Here is a 16,619-nt window from a genome sequence, read left to right as displayed (position 1 = left end):
TCTCATAATCATCATCAGAAGAAACTTGTCATTTTCTCTATTTCATTCTGACGAAGGACACGTGTATGAGTGACGCGTGTCTGACTTCGGAGGATTTGTCAGTTGCGTAACAAAAGGCTATTCATAAAGTACTTGCTTTATGCTCAGCGAGACTTTAGGGACATTGTCTATTGTTTTTAAAATAAATATATATATGAAAGAAATGCAAAAATATATGAAAAATCAAAAAGAGTAAGAGTTGAAACACACAGAGTGCATGTTTTATAGAACAGCGCAACTGACAGATCTGACTCACGTTGGGAGCACACTCATCTCTACTGAGCTGGACGAGACCGTATTTGTGACGCCCCTCAGGGAGAGCAACGATTTACTGCCTGGATACGAGGAATTACATCATTACCCCCAGCAGAGACCCTCAGGTATGCACGATCTTCACAGGTATTCATCGTAATTTTACCTGTGAATAGCAGGTGTGTGTGTGTGTGTGTGTGTGTGTGTGTGTGTGTGTGTGTGTGTGTGTGTGTGTGTGTGTGTGTGTGTGTGTGTGTGTGTGTGTGTGTGTGTGTGTGTGTGATGAACTGTTAACTTTTCCTTCCTTCCTGTCGTGCAATATAAAGAGCGTGATTTATAATAAAGGCGGGGCAGGCCACGGCGCCCACCTGCCGCCTCTCACATTAATTACTTCCCGTGTAAACAAGGTTGTTCACGCAGGTAGGAGTCAGGCCGCCGCTGACCACACACACACACACACACACACACACACACACACACACACACACACACTGAGCCTCGTGCATGTTGCCTGGATGCGCTGCTCCATCATGCAAGGCAGTGTTCTGGTTTGCAATGTCTGGACGCGATGTATTGTCAGCCTGCAAATTATCGTCAGCATGTCAGGGGACTCCTCAGGGTAAGTGAATCGAGCCAATGATCCACAATATATCATTTTTAGGTTCTATATTCGCCTGGCATGTCTTAGTAATAAAAAGGTCATAAACATTTCCTTCTTTCCTTTGTTGGTCTGTTTTTTTCCTTTCCTCTCACGGTACGTAAGGTCATAAACGCCGTACCTTTTCTTTTTTTTCTACCCCTTGTTGGTCTGTTTTCGCTTCCCACTCACAGTACGCAAGCCACTCAGCAGCCACCAGACACTCCATGGCTCACCCAGGCGTGTCCTCAAGGTGGACCACACTCTGGAGAATTTAGCAGAATACGGTTTAAAAATTATGTATAAAAAAAAGTACAGCAAGGGAGATGCCTCAGACTTAATGGCCTTTCTGTGCCTTGTGCTGCGCCGCGTCCATTTGGCTGTTTCGCCGGCAAGAGTTGTACATTTCTCGATTTTGGTTTAGTTTGTCAGAATTTTAAGGGTTTCCGTTATTTAATTTCACAGTTTCCTAAAACAGAACACTAGTGGTGAACAGTTCCTGAGATGGCACAAGTCCTTGCACGTCATTCATTACGCAGCCAGCCAGCCAGCCAGCCACGGCCCTCTGTGGGAGCCGAAAGGGTGCTGTGCTGCTGTGCGGTCCACCAAAATGGGAAGGGTGGTGATGATGATGATGATGATGATGATGATGATGATGATGATGATGATGATGATGATGATGATGATGTAAAGTACAAAGCATTTTTCATAATAAATAAAAGCCACTGTGGTATCATGTACGTATATACTAAAAGCACATTAACACATCACCCACACACTGCAACACAGCGTAACATCGGCCACTCAGACACAACAGTCCCGAGCAAGAACCATCGCCAGACACAGCACGGTTCATTGAAAAAAAAAAAAATAATAATAATAATAATAATAAATAAATAAATAAATAAATAAATAAATAAATAAATAATAATAATAAATAAACAAATAAGTAAATAAAGATCCTGGCACCATCATGATCTTCTCCACCAACTTTTCCAATCTCTTCCATTCCGCCACAATGTTGCTTTTTGCTGTTTATCTTTTACCGACTTTTCATGGATTTGTTGCGGTAAACTTGTTAGCTGCACGCCTCCGCCTTCCCGCCACGGCCTAGCGCAGCAAAACTTTCTGCTCACTCTCATTCCCATTGTGTCCATCATCTGCATACAACACCAAAGAAATATACAAGTATTTATCACAACAAGTCCTTTACCAGGAAGCTTTGGTATTGTCTGCCATCCTTTGCTATTCAACCTTCCAGTGATCTCTTTCAAGGCGAGAATATCATGCAAACTTGGGAGTCTGATTTTACGCCTTTAGAATCTATTAATTTGTGCAGAAAACAGCAGGGCGTTCTCCTTTTATAAAAGTATAAAATGCCGAGCAAACTCATAATTCCGTCTGGTTTTGCACTTTTGGAATCTATTAACTTAAACAGAAAACAGCGGAGGGTCCTCTGTTCACTGCAGAAGGTTTATAAAAAGTACTAGTCGTGGACGAGCGCTGAGCACACAAGCCCACGGTGCCCACACGCCTGCCAGGAATTCCGGCCACGCCATCAAGGCCACGACAATTCTGCCACGAGTTCGGAAATTTCTGCGGCGTGTTATCAAATGGAAGAAAAGACTCTCTCTCTCTCTCTCTCTTTTTTTCTCTCTCTCCTCTCTCTCTCTCTCTCTCTCTCTCTCTCTCTCTCTCTCCTCTCTCTCTCTCTCTGATCACCCGACTAGTCTTAGTAATTATTCCACACGTTCCAAAAACTCAGCCAAATATTCTGCAACAATTTTAATATACTGAATCTGTAACAAAGAGATAGGTAGGCAGCAAGGCAGAGGGAGATAGAGGAATTAGGGTGAAGAAAAACACATGGATGAGAGAGAGAGAGAGAGAGAGAGAGAGAGAGAGAGAGAGAGAGAGAGAGAGAGAGAGAGAGAGACGGTGGGTAAGGGATTTGATCCTTTGATCCGCCTTTCTCCCTTTCCCTCCCTCCCTCCCTCCCTCCCTCCCTCCCTCCCTCTCTCTCTGTCCCTTGATGCTCACAGCTCTCCCCTGCAGCGCACCAGACCATGGCAGGCACGACACGAACCGAGCATGGCGGTGGAAACAGCGCACTAAAGACGCCATGAGGACAGACGGGTATTGGACACTGACCTTAACGTGATGGACTGGAGAAAGTGAAGGAATGTGCTTACCTGAAGGAGATTGAGTGGAGGCGAGTGCTTACCGTATGTTGAATGATGTATAAATGATAAATGAATAATTAAATGAAGGGATGAATGATTTTGCTCGCAGTTCCGTAGATCTATGGAAAACAATTTTTTTTTATTTATTTATTTATTTTTATTTTTTTTTTATTTGTGGCAGTATCATCACAATGTATAAAGTAGTATTGAATAACTTTAACTTGGTCCGTATATTTCAAGCCTCTCATGTTTCGAGTTTCCGCCTGAAGAATTTCGGTATTTGTTAATAATGAAAGGTATTTCTCTTTTATTTGACAACGCTAAAATTTTACGCGTCCCATTATAGGCCTAACCTGCATTTTCAACATCACATTCCTTAATTTAACCAGCCGTCACATTTTTGCAGTGAAACAATTAATGACAACAAGGGTATAATTAATATCAGCCCTGTTACACACAAACATTTATTTATTTATTTATTTTTTATTTTTTTCTTTTCAGACAACACTGATCGGTCAAACCTTCGTGGAGATTATCCTTGAAAATAACCCTTTGTTCACCAAGGTTTACTCAGCCAACAATTCACTGAGCACAGTACCAATCACTCGCCCTGACTCACCCACGTGTTGTGTTGTGCTTCTCTTTGTCACGCGGCGCACGAGTAATGAAACTCGTGCACAATGCCCAGCGCAGCAATCACACCTGGTTCACCTGCCTGGTTCATCTTACTCTATCCTCATATCTCAGTTCAGCCTTTTAGATACTCGTAATACCTCAAAGCTTTATGTGTCATTACTTTCATAACAATAATTTTATTTGCATTATTTCTGATGTACATTCAGCATCACCCACTCCGGTATTTGCTTCATTAGTAATATTCATAAGTGATCCAGAACACTTGCATTTTTTCAGCTGAGTCCCGGTTGTATTGTTCAATGTGATGGCGCTGCAAATAACGGCCGACTTTTGTGTTGCGTTCCCTTGGGCGACCAATTTTTGTCACCTAAAGGAAGAAATTTTCAAAACAGTATATCATTTTCCAGTATTTTCTTCTCTTGATACTGAGTTTTATAGCAATTTACCAAAGCAGCTTACACTTTTTCCCTATCATTCTTTCCCTCTTATCTTGATTAGCAGGTTATGTGCTTGAGTTTAGATTTATTTCCGTGAAACAAAGGGATGTATATCAACTTTAATGCAACAATATTCATATATATATATATATATATATATATATATATATATATATATATATATAATATTATATATATATATATATATATATATATATATATATATATATATATATATATATATATATATATAATTTTTTTCACCACCGAAACACACACACACACACACACACACACACACACACACACACACACACACACAAAGAGAGAGAGAGAGAGAGAGAGAGAGAGAGAGAGAGAGAGAGAGAGACGGTTGCAGTAATTACATAAGAACATAAGAACATAAGAAATAAGGGAAGCTGCAAGAAGCGACCAGGCTTACACGTGGCAAGTCCCTGTATGAAACACTCCTACCTATTTCCACCTATCATCCCCATCCATAAACTTGTCTAATCTTCTCTTAAAGCTCTCTAGTGTCCTAGCACTAACTACATGATTACTGAGTCCGTTCCACTCATCTACCACTCTATTCGAGAACCAATTTTTTCCTATCTCCTTCCTAAACCTAAATTTTTCAAGCTTGAACCCCGTTATTTCTTGTTCTACCCTGGGTAATTGCTTGCCTTGTTAGTCTCGCTTTTGGTTTGTTCTCAACTTCATTGTTGGACTGATTTTTTTCCGTTTCCCGTTTTCCTCTAAACTTTATTTGTGACATCGGGATACACAGAACATGAGCACCACCAGGATATGCATGCACGACCCTCGGGAGGCAGGAGGAGGGGAAGAGAAAGAGGGGAGGAAGAAGGCACACTCATATTTTCTAGATCCTCACCGAGATCTTTCTGAATCGTGCTTGACCAAGGTTCCATTCAAAACCCGTGTAGCTTAAAATCACCTACAAGTGTCTGTGTGTGTCTAAAGAGAGAGAGAGAGAGAGAGAGAGAGAGAGAGAGAGAGAGAGAGAGAGAGAGAGAGAGAGAGAGAGAGAGAGAGAGAGGAGAGAGAGAGAGAGAGAGAGAGATGAAAGCAAGAGAGAGAAGGGAGTAGAATGGAGGAAAGCAGGAATGAAAAGACGAGAGATGGTCAAGGGGGTGAAAGAAAAATAGAAAAATAAAAGTAAAGGAGTGAGCAATCCGGAGGGAAAAAACGGAGCCAGGGAAGAGAAGGCAAAGGGTGATGAGCTGCCACCACCTGGGTACTCTCCAGGGGAAGGAAGGGTCGCAGCCACCCGGGCACTGCGTCACCACTGAGCACACAACAAACAGCCTGAAGTGCAGCGCCAGGAGCGAGGAAGGCTCCGTAACAACCCTACAAAGTGACGCTGCCACCACTGCTGCTTCCTTATCTCACCACCCGAGCGTGTGCGCCGTTATAAAGCTTCATTAATATTTCACGAAACAACTGCATATTTGTTAAAAGCTTGCGCTGGCCTCTCGTAAGCTTAAATAAACAGTATATATGTTTGTTTGTTTTTTCTTCTGTTGACATGCCCGCTGCACTCTGCAGAAATATATTACTTTAAAAGCATGCGTGCATAACCCAGTATTATGTGTTCTTCCTACACAAGGTTGTGCTGGAACCATTCTGCCCGACAACAGCCAGCGCGGTCCACCACGCTGAACAAATGTGCAGCTAACACACAAACTTGTCTTAACTTATATACGAATAGAAATTAACTAATTGATTAATTAATTAATTGGTTAGTTAACTAGATAATTAAACTATAAGGACAAGAAAAGAGTATTTAAAGACATTTTCCAAAACACCATATTTTTGCCACCAATATAAGGGACAGGGACAGACGGAATATTGTGTCTTCACGGCTCTCTCTCTCTCTCTCTCTCTCTCTCTCTCTCTCTCTCTCTCTCTCTCTCTCTCTCTCTCTCTCTCACATATTTCCAGACACGTAACACAGTCAACTCCGTGGGCAGCCTTATGTGGCTCCTCAGCGAGCCCACCAATACATCCTCCAGGCACCAAACAAGCGCCATGCACCAAAGAAGCAGGCAACACACACACACAGTGGATGTAACCAGTTTAGGTGCAGCCTCCCACACGTCTTTCCCTGCAGGGCTCGCCAAAAAAAGGCGCCGCCCCGCCCCGCCCCGCCCCGCCGCGCTACGCCGCGCTGACTGAGGCCTCACATTATCGTGCACCCCGCGTCGCCCTTACCACACCGCCACCACAAAAGAACTATTGGTCGTTGCAATTTCCAGAAACCAATTTTGAGTCAGTGTTCATTCCCAAAGAATAGTCTGGGCCGCCGCGGCAGAAATATTGCCACTGTGCGTTATTGGGACTGCGGGATTCCATTCACACCGCGGCCTGGGTTCATCACTGCCTCATAACTTAATTTATATCAAGAAGGACCTGCAACCCAAGATTTCCGGTATTTGAGGAGTAATGGCTTTGTGTGTGCGTCTGTGTGTGTTTGAGAGAGAGAGAGAGAGAGAGAGAGAGAGAGAGAGAGAGAGAGAGAGAGAGAGAGAGAGAGAGAGAGAGAGAGAGTTATTTCATCATGTGACACTAGCCAAACACAGCGATGTAGGGTGGAGCAGCGTGGGGCTGAGGTCAAACAGTCAGTCCCGTGTGTGGCAGCGCTGGGCTGAGAGGTGATGCCACGGCTCATTCCTTATCGCTGGCAAAGCCGCACAATCTCACCAAACGCAGGTGCAGATCAAATAAGAGATGCAATCAATGGCATGATGCAGGGACTGGTGGGCGGGTAACTCGGTTAGCTATCGATTGCCAAATATGCAAGGAGCCTGTGCCTCCGCTGCCCTCACCCAGTGACCCGCGTGCACTGAAGATCCCACCAAGGGGCTTCAGTGCCACTCGGAATAGACAACGCTGTGCTGGACGGGGCAAGAAAAAAATAGAACAGAACCCACAGCCACCAGCATGTACTGTAAGCAGTCAAGGGATCGATGAAAAAATAGAACAGAATCCACAGCCACCAGCATATACTGTAAGCAGTCAAGGGATCGATGAAAAAAGAAAAAAAAAAAAGAAAAATCTTCACACCACACAGTGTATGAAAATGATGGTGAAAGTGGATGGTAATCTGCCATAGCAAGGTAAGAGGAGGCGGGAGTAAGTCACCACCACGTAATTTTATAAGATTTCCCCCACCTTAAAAAATTTAAACAGGCTTGAAATTAAAAAGACGTAAAAAGGATCACGTTGTGGCGGGGAGCCACCGTGTTTGTCTTGATGATTATATGAATATTATGCAAGTCAGCAGCTTGATGGCGTCAGCACTTGTCATTGTGAGCCATAAGCCGCCTGAGATGTGGCTGGAAGGAGGCCGCGGCCTGGTGGAGGTGTGGAGTGGAGTGGGGAGGACAGGAGCAGCTCGGCGAGTACCTTGTTATTTTGGTTAACAGGACAGCCCGTCCAGATTAATGGCGGTGACAATGCCATCACGGCTCCCCGCCCCGCACCAAACCCTTGCTTGCTGCCGGCCTCGAGGACACACCCTCCTCACCCCTCCTCGGCACGCTGGCCGCTTTAGCACAACACTCTTGATTGACGAGCAAAGGACAGGAGGAGAGGAAAGGAAAGAAGAGGAGACATTTTTGTCGGCTTCCTTGGGATGAAGCGGAGCTCCACCCCCCTCATCCACCACCCCCACTAACCGTTCCTGAGAGAATAGGAAAAAACTGCATGGAAGTTTTTGCAGGAATGATATGAGTGATCGCCAGTAGAATAACTATCATGGTACAGTGAGGAATGGTCATAAATTCATTCAGAAGAGCAAAAATTTTGTTGTATCTCAGTTGCAGATTGCAGTTTGAAGTCTGTCTAATCAGCAATTGAAAGCTGTAATTGTTAAACTTTCCGTGATATTGAAGGATAAGGAACTCCAGACACTAACGACGCTAGTGAAGAAAAGTTTGGCCTTCCCCGGCGAGAATCATTAACCCTTACAGTGCCGGAGCCGCCCGGGTGGCTTAACCGCTCGTCAATATTACGCCAAGAGCGCCACGATCACAAACACTGCCGATAGCAAACCCGAGGCCATGAGCTCACCACATCTTTTTAGTTTGTAGTGCACCTTGGTTTCCTCACGCCGCTCTGCAGCCACAGATATACCAGGTGTGTCATGTGCAAGGTACGTGTGAGTGACGCCAGGTAAGCTTCGATCCTGACGTAGGTGCTTCTCGAGGGAAATTCTGAAGGCCCCCCCAGTTTGTTGACCTTTGTTACCACCACTCACACCTAACTTTTCATTTCATCTAAAATATCACAACGAAGAGAGAAAAAAAAAACTCTACTTAAATATTATGGAAATCTATGAACACTTTACTGTACATACATTTTTTGTTATAGATACAAAAATAATAAGAAGAAAAAACTTTAGTCTGAAATACAAGCTCATACGAAGCACACACACACACACACACACACACACACACACACACACACACACAAATACAACACACCTTCTCCCTCCCTCTACACTGGCAGTTTCACTTGGTCCCCCTCTACCATTGCATTAATCTCTATAAATACCCTTTACTTGTCCCGCGTCTTACTAATGACCCACTCTCTTCATCATTTGTTTTATCCTTTTTTTGTCTTCTTACCCAGTCTTCTCTCTCTCTCTCTCTCTCTCTCTCTCTCTCTCTCTCTCTCTCTCTCTCTCTCTCTCTCTCTCTCTCTCTCTCTAACACTAATTAGCTTGTAAAACGAAGAGGGAGAGAGAGAGAGAGAGAGAGAGAGAGAGAGAGAGAGAGAGAGAGAGAGAGAGAGAGAGAGAGAATGGCCAGGGCGGAATAGGGAAAGTGGGTAAATTATAAAAGAAAGCAAGTAATGTGTGTGTGTGTGTGTGTGTGTGTGTGTGTGTGTGTGTGTGTGTGTGTGTGTGTGCATCTCAATAAAGACGGCATGAAGTGGGGCTGGAAAAGAGGACGAGAAATGTACGAGGAAAATGGAAGCAGGTAATACTGGACAGAGCGTGGAGTATTGAGCTGTGTGTCTACGCTTCCCCGATTCCGTGCGTCAGGTGTGAGTGAATGAGATACCTCGCATGATGGATAGGAAGCCGCTGGACTGGAAGAGACAGTTACCAGGTTAGGAGCGCCCGCTGTGAGGGTGGTGAAGATACAACGAACAGCAGCAATGTGATGGAGAAAGATGAACCAGCGCAGCAGGACAGACGCCGCGAGACAATTGCTCTTGGTGTGACTAGCATAGCGTTCTGAGGGAAGACAGCGGGAAGACACACTTTATCACTTAAACTCTAAACAAGGAATTAAGTCAGTAAGTGAGTGATTCCGTCTACTACAAAGGATGCAGTTCAGCGTACCTTGGAAGACTCTATGAGGCGGTGAAGACTACAGACTAAAGGTGGAATATCTACATTGCGAGAGGATGTGTTGTATGTTAGCAAAGAGAAGCGTGTTTACTTAACAGTGGAAAGGCAAGGAATTGTTTCGCTAAGGCACCACAGCCTCGCTGCCCTCCATCAACAAACACCACACTGAACACAAGTAACAGAAACACGAGTCTGGAAATTCTACAGCGAGTGTCTTGTGGGAGGCGATGCAGTTATTATACACTTTTGCCAATCATCAGGACTGCCACAGGGATCAGTTTTCGAGCTCTCAAAGGCATTTTCTTTTCTACTGATGATATCCTTACTATATCACTAGAATCATATAAACAGTCTTGAAAAACCATTGACTTCGTTTTAAGTTGAAATCTACATTCATCTGTGTGTTTTCTACGATCTTTCATTACTCTTGGATGATGTTAATATTTCATAATGAGGCAATATTGACATGGCGCGGATTTTTCATGGAAAGAGCGAACACAAAGGTACATAGTTTCCATTAAAGCATACAAGCTGTACAAAACAAAGGTACAGTTTCTGCCCGAGAGCGATTATTAAACTTCTCATTCCAACTTCCACTGGCAAATATTTGTTGAATACATATTTTTCGGAGGAGAATTACGCAAGGAAGGAAAATCAAATACATTCCATTTATTATTAAGGCAACGTATAATCCTGTTTCATCACACACGACCTAATGCCTCCCCTCTCGTTTCCTTCACCGCCCTTCATCTCTTCACTTTTCGCCTCACATTAGGTGTACGCCAAACACCACTGTTCACTCATACCAACACACACACTCTCTCTCTATCTCTCTCTCTCTCTCTCTCTCTCACTCTCTCTCTCTCTCTCTCTCTCTCTCTCTCTCTCTCTCTCTCGATTTTTTTTTCTTTTTCTTCTTCTAATTCTTGAAATATCACAAAGTTTTCATTTTGAGAGCAAGTTATCATGAAAGTTTAACCTCTCTCTCTCTCTCTCTCTCTCTCCTCTCTCTCTCATCTCTCTCTCTCTCTCTCTCTCTCTCTCTCTCTCTCTCTCTCTCTCTCTCAATTTCTTTTTTTCTTTTTTTCTTTTTCTAATTCTTGAAATATCACAAAGTTTTCATTTGATAGGAAGTTATCATGAAAGTTTAACGAAAGACAAAGACAAAAAAAAAAAAAAAAAACCGCACCTTGAATTAGGGTTAAAAATGCAATGGTGAGCGAACATGGCTTGCGTGACGTCACCTGGAGCCATTGGTTGCAAGTTTAGGCCATTACTATTGCATGGAAGCCTGTCATTACCTCACCGACAATGCTTTCCCACAAGGCTTCCTTTAACTGTTTGGCAGCTAACGACAGTATGACGCTTGTTACCTTATTACTACTACTACTACTACTACTGCTACTATTACTACCATTATTAGCCTCTCTCCTTCCCACCCACATGTCAAGAAACACTTACAAAATCGTATCAAAAAACATGAAAACAGCTTAAAAATAATATATTGTTTGTGTAATGGACTTGTTGGATATCAGGACCACGAAACATTCCTAACACTCCCTTAAAATGCCTCACCAACATTTGTCATTGCAATAAAAAAAGAAAGGTTATTTTGCTCTCAGTGGTCAGAAACGCTCAATGCAGAGAGAGAGAGAGAGAGAGAGGAGAGAGAGAGAGGAGAGAGAGAGAGAGAGAGAGAGAGAGAGAGAGAGAGAGAGAGAGAGAGCAAAAGAAATATTATGAAGGAGAGATGTGAAGGGTAGATGGAAGCCCTGAGTAGGCAGGGATAGGGAGTGACGGGATTATGAACGAGTTAGGCAAGTTGGAGCAGGTTGTACAATTGCAAAGATGTCACTCAATGTCATGATGAAATGTGACACTATTTTTGTGTGCTAGCGTGATTCTAGTACTCACCAGTGCATGACGCTTCGTCTATCCCTGAACACTGGTACACTCTCCCCTTCGTCAGGATCACGGCACGTCAACACTTCGAGCAAGAAAAACACAAGAATACTTTGCGCAATCTGCTACGCACAGCAGCCTCTTCCCGCCATCGGCGTACGATAATATTAAATGTCATTCATAATCATTCGTCTTTTCACATTTATATATCATGAAATTGTGTTTTCTTTTTCTCTTTTTTTTAACAAAACAATAAGAAGGATATAGCTGAAAGATCCATAAGAAAAACAAGAAAAAAAAAGGAAATGAGATTACTAATGGAGGATCATCTCGACATTTTGAACATTTTCTTGGCTTGTCAATACAGTATGAAGGTAAAATCAAAATAAGACTGATTAGGAAAATAAAAGGAAAAAATAAATGCACAAAAAAAAAACATAATGCAAACAAAATTATGTAATAGGAATGGATTGGTAACTTATAGCAAATGCTCGTTTAGCCTAATCAGTAAAACAATTAGTGTGGGTCACTAATATGGTCTTTATTTACAATTTATATGTAATATTTTCATCACAAAAAATATTTGTATATCATATTCAGCAAAAAAAATAGTCAATCATCACTGTTTAGAGAAAAATATACATATATATAGATAGATATAACAGAGAGCGGCTAGCTGCCTTGCGGTTGCCAGTTTGTCTTTTAAGGTTTGTGAGAGGTACGTGTCTACGTATTCGTGTCGTCAGTGGACAGTGGACATATATTGAAGACCACGGGAGTTAGGAAGCTAGCAGTGGGTGTAAGTGACGAGGCGTTGAGCAGCTCGGTGAGTACTGAACAGGGAAGCTTAATTGGTACAGAGTATGCATTTGTTCCAAGTGTTGTGTTCAAAGTTAACTAGCTGTCCCCTTGTTTCCCCTGTCACCTGTGCTCATAATAGCATGTTGTGTTCCTAGCTGTCGTGCGAACTGCGGATGCTCAAAGGAGTGTTGATAAACATATATGTGCGCTGCTGAAGACTTAGTTGAATGATTAGCCACAAATAGCGATGAAACAGATTATGTAAACCAGTAGTTCACAAACTTTTTTTTTTTTTCGTCTTTTCCCCTTTCAACCAGTTCACCTGTTAGGATTTCCTCCTTCATAGAGTGAAAAGGAAATGTAAAAAACTCGTACAAAGTCATTACTAAAGGCAATCCTAGCATAAATTTTGATTTGTATTTATATATAGTACTTCAACAAAACTTAACAACCATATTATGAGTTTTTTTTTTTTTTCTGTCGGCCAATAGCTGGTAGTTTTTATTTCCCTCAATAGATTTTCCCCCTGAAATCCTAAAATTTCCCCCAGGTTGGAAAATAGTGCTGTAAAGTATTAACAACAGTCCGGCTTTTGTTCGTAAACAAAGAGCAGACAGCTTCGAACACGCACACACGCAGATGTGTACACAGAGGATAGACTTTGGAACAAGTGCAGTGGTGGTGGTGGTGGTGGTGGTGCAAGAGACGAATTCCACGCTCTTGTCTCACTGTAAAGGGGAAATTGTGGCACTGCGTGATATGTATGCAGTGTTCAAAAGTATTATACTTAATAAGCCATTTCGTTTTGAATATGTTTATTTCATACTGCATGTATTTTTGCATAATTTCATAAATTTTGATGGAGATGCATTGCTTACTTATTCATAAAGTCTGAGTGGATTCAATCAACTAAGTTCAATTAATTCTAAAAACACACAAAAAACACACACAGAGACACACACCAGTCAGCGCGGGGTGGTACACTAAGCAGGGTGGATGCTAACGTGCAATGCAATTTCGTGGGTCCAGGGCGAATACTGGTTAGCACGTTAGTCAGATTGAGCTAAATAGTGCAGCTGTTTTTATAAGATTACAGACTGGAACTGCAAAGTGGTTGGAGGTGACAGGTGAAGAGATGTGGGACGGGGACAGGTGTGGGCAGCTGGCTTTGAGAGGATACAGGAGATTAAGGAATGCAAATCATGAGATGAAATATCCGTCGGTGTGAGTGGAAAAGGTAGGAAGCCGCTTTATTGATTAACTGAGACACGGCAGGAAGACAGGTTAAAGTATTAAGTCGCGGGAGGAATCACTCTTGACAGAAAGCACTACGAGTATATTAAAACTATAGGCTCAACTCATGATGCTAAGTCACTTCGCGCCTCCATCAAAGTGCAGTTTTGATCAGCATTGTTTCGTCATTACTGGGCGGAGGTGGGCGAAGACTGTAATCCATGTCTGTGCTGAGTGAAAGCCCCGCCCACACTCAATTTGGTCCTGTCACCTGTCACCTCTCTCTCTCCATTACTTGCTTTGTATACTGAGTTGTTGCAGGCAAGCCAAAATGTAGGTAGTGTTCTGTCACACAAAATATATGTATCTAAGACCTACATCAGTCAGAGGAACCAGAACAACGCGGCGCAAAATCATTTCATTAAACTTGAGAGGCCAAACCAGATTTTAAAATTAAAACATTTTTTTTTTTTTTTCGTTCAGGTAGTTCCAATTCCTAATCATGTATAAGTTATATTTTTAATAAACATTATTAACTGACTGTAACAAGCATGGCGAAGCGTTCCCGCGGTGTTATTATTACTGGAACTGTTCCAGGCCAATGTACGGCTCGTTGTGCGCCACCATTTGCTGTCTCATTTGTAGATATGAATTTGTTGTCTGTAATATCTTATTATTTACTGTGCAGCAACCTCTGGCAACTTGTTAACTGTGTATATATGAAACACTCATTATGATACTTACTTATTATTAGGTTTAGGGGAAGCATAGTTACTAGCGAAATGTATACGTATTAAAAGTTTGTGTGTGTGTGTGTGTGTGTGTGTGTGTGTGTGTGTGTGTGTGTGTGTGTGTGTGTGTGTGTGTGTGTTTCAGCACTCAGTGAGATAACAAGACCTTTCCTGCATCGTGGGGTATATTCATCAGTCCAAAGGATCATTCAGCAGACACCGACTGACCCACAGGAAAACTGGCTTATAAAAAGCATCGCCGCTTGCATAATACAGATAATTAAGTAACATTTTAGCTTGTTAGTATAAAGGTGGCACAAGTGAGGAGGGATAGTGGGAGCTAATGACTTTGGAAAACAGAAAAAAAAGATGAAAAAGCAAGATATTGATTGCAGTGGATGCGGGTGGCTGTCGTGGGCACCACATCCCGCAATTTCATCCCAGTGGTATTGCAGTACAGTTTGCTCTGAAGCAATATTTGCACCAAGTAAACTAAAGGTGCTGCGTGAAGGTGACGAAGTTCCCAAAAGTAACTCAATGTAGAATAGTTTCACTAGAAGAATCTGTGGTTTTCTGGGTGAAACAGCTATTATTTAGAAATGTAAAGTTATACTTACATTTCACGTTGACTCTTGCGACGGCCGCTTGTGTCCACGCCGCCAGCAGCAGCCAGGGTGCTAGTCCCGCCCAGCCCAGGTAGACTTGGCAGACCGTCCGTTGCCGCCCGTCTGCATGCTGCCACCAAAGCCGTCATGGCTTTCCTGCACGCCTTGTAAGGCACCACCTCCAACACCGCCGCCGCCGCCACCCGCCGGCACTAGTCACTGACTGCTGCTGCCACACACCACACACCCACCTTTGGCCGCCCTTACTAATGCCCGGCGTGTTCAGTGTTCAGGGCGGGAAATGTCAAACCGCGGCATAAACTTTTCTGTTTCACCACACCAGTTCTTGTGTTTCCAAGCTTACGACAACTGAGTGAGTGTATGGCTGAGTGAAAGAGACGTCACAAAGTTCTCACCTGCCTGTTTGCTCTTCCCTGACCTCCTCCTCACTCTCGCTCTCTCTGCTTCTCCCCAGCTACCGTCCATATCTCCCTCAGTAGTCACAAGCACTCATCCCTGAAGCACCTCTCCCTCTCCCTGTCCCTGCCGTCCCTGTGCCTTGCCCTCCTCACTGCAGGGCACTCGTTTCCCTCCTCATCCCTTGTCACAGCAGCGTTAAAGAGAAAGGGCGAGTCTCTCTCTCTCTCTCTCTCTCTCTCTCTCTCTCTCTCTCTCTCTCTCTCTCTCTCTCTCTCTCTCTCTCTCTCTCTCTCTCTCGTACCCCCGGGCCTCATCGTTACCGTTCACCTTTGCCTTGCACTTGATCCGGTTTACCATCCAACTCTAATTCATTTTTATTCTATTATTTTTTTCAGCTTCTCTTCCCCATCCATCTCTTCCGTATCTATTAACCTCACCCTCCCTTCCGGTGAGGCCCACAGCAATGATCTACAGTGCATCTCTCTTATCACCAACGAGGATTAGTCCTAAGACCTTCCTGTTTTCTCACGCTCACTGTTTATTTTATATTGTTAGGAAGGTATATCTGCATGTGTATATACGAGTATGTATTACTCTTGTGCGTGTGTATGTGTGGTGTGTTACGTGATATATCCTCCCTTAAGCCTTGTATGTGTGTGGTGCTATCAGTGTGTGTGTGTGTGTGTGTGTGTGTGTGTGTGTGTGTGTGTGTGTGTGTGTCAGTGTGTGTGTGTGTGTGTGTGTGTGTGTGTGTGTGTGTGTGTGTCAGTGTGTCGTGGCCATCATCACCACCAGTATTAATACATCCCCGAGCCTTGCACAGCACAGCACAGCACAGCACAGCACGGCAATGCCAACAACATTGAGGGTCTTGTGCACAACCTGGAAGAAAAAACAGAGAGGGGAATTAATTAAAAAAAAAAAAAGTAAAGCATGATTCTTCATTTCGCATGATAAAACAACATTGAAAAGGAATTCTGAAAACTTACTGAAGGAAATGGGGAGTAAAGTGTTATCCCTGTTAGTGTATGTGTGTGTGTGTGTGTGTGTGTGTGTGTGTGTTCAGGAATTGAAGCATAGCAGGAGATTGATTGAAATTTTATTGTGTGTTGTGTGCTATGCGAGTATTTGGGGGATGGGGGAAGGTGGTGGTGGTGGTGGTGGTGGTTGTGATGGAGCACTTCCTAGTCGACACCGCCGTGCTCTTTGTTATAATACATATATAAATCTCTATAGTATTGAATGTACCTATGTATGCAGCTTAAGTGCGTCTTTATGTACACGTGTCGGCTATTGATTCAATGATTCTTTACTAATTTATTCAATCTTTTTCCTCGAATCATCGCCAGAAAACAAAGGTGTA

The 16,619-nt window shown here is 43.1% G+C and overlaps 2 long non-coding RNA genes across 8 annotated transcripts in view; one reads left to right on the top strand and one right to left on the bottom strand.

Moving 5' to 3' along the window:
• LOC135096913 (uncharacterized) overlaps positions 1-16,619 on the bottom strand; it is a 106,156-nt gene that overhangs the window by 64,067 nt on the left and 25,470 nt on the right. For 2 of the 3 annotated variants that reach the window (XR_010265163.1, XR_010265162.1), the window contains exon 2: positions 14,849-15,205. This is a non-coding gene — a long non-coding RNA (uncharacterized LOC135096913). Of the gene's footprint in view, positions 1-14,848; positions 15,222-16,619 lie in introns of all 3 variants that reach the window. The other variant, XR_010265164.1, reaches the window with a different exon arrangement.
• LOC135096910 (uncharacterized) overlaps positions 12,185-16,619 on the top strand; it is a 39,131-nt gene continuing 34,696 nt past the window's right edge. For 2 of the 5 annotated variants that reach the window (XR_010265155.1, XR_010265156.1), the window contains exon 1: positions 12,185-12,292. This is a non-coding gene — a long non-coding RNA (uncharacterized LOC135096910). The remainder of the gene's footprint in view (positions 12,293-16,619) is intronic. The other 3 variants (XR_010265157.1, XR_010265158.1, XR_010265159.1) reach the window with 2 other exon arrangements.

The sequence above is a fragment of the Scylla paramamosain genome, unplaced genomic scaffold, assembly GCF_035594125.1.
Source record: "Scylla paramamosain isolate STU-SP2022 unplaced genomic scaffold, ASM3559412v1 Contig9, whole genome shotgun sequence".
NCBI classification, from domain to species: Eukaryota; Metazoa; Arthropoda; class Malacostraca; order Decapoda; family Portunidae; genus Scylla; species Scylla paramamosain.
Note: the sequence above shows the minus strand (reverse complement) of the source record. Positions and strands in the feature narration are given on the sequence as shown.